This window comes from Echinops telfairi, unplaced genomic scaffold (assembly GCF_000313985.2).
Source record: "Echinops telfairi isolate 266 unplaced genomic scaffold, ASM31398v2 ScPeMD7_20;HRSCAF=75, whole genome shotgun sequence".
Taxonomy (NCBI): domain Eukaryota; kingdom Metazoa; phylum Chordata; class Mammalia; order Afrosoricida; family Tenrecidae; genus Echinops; species Echinops telfairi.
Genome location: NW_022103917.1, coordinates 3,523,891 through 3,529,108, shown reverse-complemented (window position 1 = coordinate 3,529,108; position 5,218 = coordinate 3,523,891). Strand labels below are relative to the sequence as shown.

The 5,218-nt window shown below is 40.9% G+C and overlaps 1 pseudogene; it reads right to left on the bottom strand.

Moving 5' to 3' along the window:
* Window positions 1–4,217: 4,217 nt before the first annotated feature.
* On the bottom strand, window positions 4,218–4,786 carry LOC101648803 (annotated as a pseudogene).
* Window positions 4,787–5,218: the final 432 nt, after the last annotated feature.

Sequence of the window (5,218 nt, the reverse complement as noted above, 5' to 3'; positions counted from 1 at the left end):
CAAGGTACTGCAAGGGGAGCAAGCAAGACTGTAATGGGGGCAAACAGGATAGATTCTTAGAACTCCTCAACTAGACTTGCAGAAAGAAACAAGACCTGACCCCAGAATAGGATTCCTGTAGTGACACCCGGACTGCATCTATGTAAAAGCCAGTTTGGAAAATAGAAATCCAGCCATTCATTTATTCTGAAGAATGAAAAAAAAACTAAAGAAAAAAATAAAAAACCAAAAATAGCAGGACATGTACAGCAATAGTTAATGCTAAGAACTGGTTGCTTGACCAAATTCACCACTTTATCCCCTAAATCAATGTGTGTGCAAACTTGCATAGACAGGATTGTTATGAGATTAATTGTGTCCCCTCCAAATATAGGTCAATTTGACTAGAAAATGAGCTTCAGTATTGTTTTTATCCTCCATTTTGTGATCTAATGTATCTGTCCTAGATGTGGTGCACCTTAACCTCTGAGATGTTAATGAGGCTGGATTAGAGGCAATATGTTAATGAGGTTGGATTAGAGGTAGTATGTTAATGAAGCTCGATACAATCTACTGGATTAGATTTTATCTTCAGTTAGTAGTTTCATTTCAGATATTAAAAAAAGTGAACAAGGGAGTATAGATTGAGGGGCCTGATTATCACCAAGGAAAAGGAGCAACCTGTGCTGAGAACCTCCTAGACCCAGGGGAAGATTAATACTAAGACACATATAGATCTCCATGACATGCTGAACCCCAGAGGTTGAAAGGAGACAAAGAACTTCCTCCAGAGCACATAGCGATAGTAAACTTTTTACTAGACTCAGCACTCTGAATTCAGACGTCTACTATCCTAAAATATAAGGGAATTAATTTCCATTTGTTAAAACCAGCCACTTCAGTGCTTCTTTTATAGCAGACCTAGAAAACTAAGACAAGTGTCAAAACTGTACAATGCAGGTTGATGACTAATAAGGATTTTTATCCCTGCTGTACAATTCTTACCTATTTTTATTTTACCACATGTCGGTCAATTTGTCATTCCATGGTAGCTTGTGTGTTGCTATATACTGAAAGCTTTCACAATGCCATTTTATATACCAGCAGTATAATTCATGGTGGACAGGTTTCAATAGCACTTCCTGACTAAGAATGACTAGGAAGTGAGATCTGGTGTTCTAATTCTGAAAATAAGCCAGTGAAAATCAATTGGTCAGAGGAGAACATTGTTTGATTAGCCTACTCTGCACACATCACGAGGAAGGATCAATTATTTGGGGAGAACATTATGTTCGGTGAAGTAGAGGGCCAATGAGGACAGAGGAGATCATTGATAAGATGAATTACAACAATTGCTACAATAATGGATTTGGGTATGCTGGCGAGTGTGAGAATGATACAGAAACGGGCACTATCTCATTCTGTTGTTCATATTGATGCCATGAGTTGGAATAATTTAAGGGCAACTAACAACAACAATATATTAGAATAGCTCTATACACTTGGACTGCCACTTGTCTGACTGTCATATTGTAGTGATTCGTGTGTTGTTGTGATGGTGTAAATGATATTGCTGGTATTTCAAATGCGATCGGGTCACCCAGAGTGAACAAGTTTCAGGGGGAACTTCCAGACTAAGAACAGACAAAACAAAAAAGGACTAGGCTCCCCACTTCTGAGGAAGGTGATGCTGAAAACCTTATGCATAGCTTTGAAACCTTGTCAGTTACTGAAGGACTAATGAATGGAAGCAGAGTGTTGTTAGAGATAGAGCAGAGGATATGCCCAGGTCAGAGGGAACTCTGACTGAGGAGGAGCTGCTTCCTCAAAGTGGAGCCACCCATGGTGACGTGAGTGGGGTAAAGCATGCAGGATGGAGGCTTCAGGGTCTTCTTTTGCTGATGGGGCACCACTCAAGGAGAGGAGAAACAGCTGCAAAACATCTGCTAATGATCAGATCTTGGAGTGTGCGAAGTGTGAACCCACGAAAATTGGAAGTATTCAACAATGAGAGGGAACATATGAGGCTCCTAGGCATTAGGCAGCTGAAATGGACTGATATTGACCATTTTGAATGAGAAAATCATATGATTGACTATGCTGGGAATAGCACAATCAAGAGGAATTGGCATGTCATTCATTACAAAATTTATCTTGAAGTATATTGCTATTCCAGAGTTTCAGCCAGGATTTAGAAGAGGAAGTAGAACAAGGGATATCTTTGGTGATGTCATATGGATAATGGCTGAGAGCAGAGAATATTGGAAATAAGTTTCTTTGTGTTTTGTTGACTATACCAAGGCATTGCACTATGTGCATCATAACAAACTATGGATAATCTCGAGAAGAATGGGAAATCCATAACACTTCATTGTGCTCATGAGGAGCCTGTACAAGATCAAGAGGCAGTTGTTTATAAAGAGCAAGGGCATATAGCATTGTTAAAACTCAGGAAAGGTATGTGCCAGGGTTGTATCCTCTTAGCACACTTATTCCATCTGTATGCTGACCAAACCATCAGCAAGCTGCATCAGGTTGGAAGGAAGACGTATCAATAATCTGCGATGTGCATATGGCGCACCCGTACTTGCTGAAAGTGAGAAGGATTTGAAGCACTTGCTGATAAAGATCAAACATCAGAGTCTTCAGTATGGATTACAATTCAATATAAAGACCAAAATCTTCACAACCGGACCTATAGGTAACATCAGGATAAATGGAGAGGAGATTGACATTGTCAAGGGTTTTCTCTTTCTTGGTTCCACAATCAATGCTCTTAGAAGCAGCAGTCAAAAGATGAAGCGATGTGTTGTATTAGGTAAATCTGCTTCATAAGACCTCTTATGGTATGGAAGAACAAGGATAATACTTTGATGATTAAGGTGTGCCTGACCACCTGACCCAAGCCATGGTATTTTCCATTGCCTCATATGCATGTGAAATGTGAACATTGAAGAAGGAAGACCAGAGAAGAATGGATGCATTTGGACCATGATGCTGCAGAAAGAAGACTATTGAAAGTATCAGGAACTGTTAAAAGATAAACATCTGACTTAGGAGCAGTGCAGCCTGAGTGTTTCTTAGAGGCAAGGCTGGTAAGGTTTCATGTTGTTAGGAGAGACCAATCTCTGCAGAAGGACATCATGCTTGGTAAAGTGGAGGGGCAGCAGAAAAGAGGAAGTCCCTTGATGAGGTGGATGGAGAGTGTGGCTGCAACAATGGGCTCAAGCACAGGAGCAGTTGTGAGGATGGCGCAGGACTGGGCAGTTCTCCAACTTGATGGCACCTAATGACGACATGCACTTCTCTTAGAAATGAGTATCAAAATGCCTTAAGAGCTCAACTTCATCGTTTTTGTCTTTGTCTTTACTAGAGATACACGGATAAGTGGCGAAAGGCTAAATGTAGCTGAAAAAACATAATTCATGAGCTTTATATCATCAGTAGAATATGGTTTTTCATTTTAATGTTTCCACATTCAATTTGAATTACTGTGACCTCACTTCTCACGTACAATTCCTGATTCTACAGAATGAAAGTACAGACTATATAAGTAAGTATAGACTGTACTAACATACGACAATGCTGAGGATGCTGTAACGAGACAGGCCCATGAACTCAAAGGTGGTTTATTATACAATACTGAGTTTTAGCTACTGCAGATTCCATCATTCATATCCATGAGTGGACAGGGGCTCTCTTTCTAACATAGACAACTTTAGGTTGAAATTTCAGTCTGCTGTTGACATTTTAAGCTTGAATGAGAGAAAATGAATACCCATTATATGTTAATAAAAAGCAATGAAATTGGACTAGTAAAATAATAAGATTTTGACTTCTTTCAGTGCTTAAGCAGTGATTCTCCAATTTTGTCTAGCCCTTTAATGACCAAAAAATACTAATGCCTAGACACCACCCTAGAGCTGCAGATTTAATTGCCCTGCAGGAAGAAAAGCATGGAGCAATTCTATTTATAATATATGGCGTCACCATGATTTACGTACAGACTCCTCAGCAGTTAAAAAATAGCATTACTTGCAAGGTTTCATTTTGTATTTCTTTTTTTTTTTTTCAAACCCAAACCAACCCCAAATGTTATTTATTTAATATAATCATCACAAGGGTGCAAATGGAGACTTAATTTAAAAACAAACAAAACAGGAATGACACCACAGCTTCAGATAAGAGTTCTACACAGAAATTAAGGGGTGGGTGGGGAGGACAGACATCTAGGAAGAGAAGACAACACAACACAAGGACAGGGAGGGTCAGGGCTCTTGGCTGGAGACTTGCTTTGAGTAGGTTTCCTGCAGGTATTGCTTAAAGGCTGTGGGGTTTTTCCAGAGTTCGGCAGCATGTGTGTTCAAAGGGCTGTCGATGTTGCGCTCTCCCAGCAGGCTCTGGATGGAGAGGAGAATCGTCCTGACGTCATACAGGGCAGACCACTTGTCCTTCAGGATGTCCAGGCAGATGTTACCCCGAGTGTCCACGTTGGGGTGGGAGCAGGGGGTGAGGAACTTCACTGTGGTCCATTGTCAGGGTAGCCACTGGGGAACTCCAGGGAGAGTTTATCCCTCAGGTCTTCATAGACTGTACCAGCTGCTCCGTGGATGGTCCCTATCCACTTGAAAAGGTTGTCTGATTCCGGGAAGGCAGAGATTCCTTTGTCGCCAGACATCATGAGGGTCATCAGCTCCTGTTGTAGCCTCTTTCCCACGGAACCCCGGGCTGCGCCCCCGCTGGGCTCGGCTCCTTTTCGGGCGGCTACGACACTGGCTGCAGCTGGGTCGCGGTTTTGGGAGGCCATTCGCACGGTGTTGGCAGACAGGGTCTCGGAAGACTCCATTTTGTATTTCAAATTAATATGTGGATAACCTTTCAAGCTAAAGGGTCCAGAGATGCATAAAGCAAAAGAAGAAGTCCTCATCCCTATGGTTATCTGACATTGCATTTGCTCTACGATTCTATACAGATATAGCTAGATTGATCTATCTGTCTCTCTGAATGTGTACAGGACACAACTTTGTTCTTCCTATGAAGTTTGCTCTATTAATAACACTTCAAGAACACACTTCTTGGTCAATGGCTACTGATATCATTCATTTTTAATGTTATGACATTATCTCCAATTCCCCTCATTTAAAGTTTCTGCTGGTTTTTGTTTCCTTTTGTGGTATGTATGGATTGTGTTTATCCCAAAGAAAACTGTTAGACAAAAAATGCTTGTCATTTTACTTTT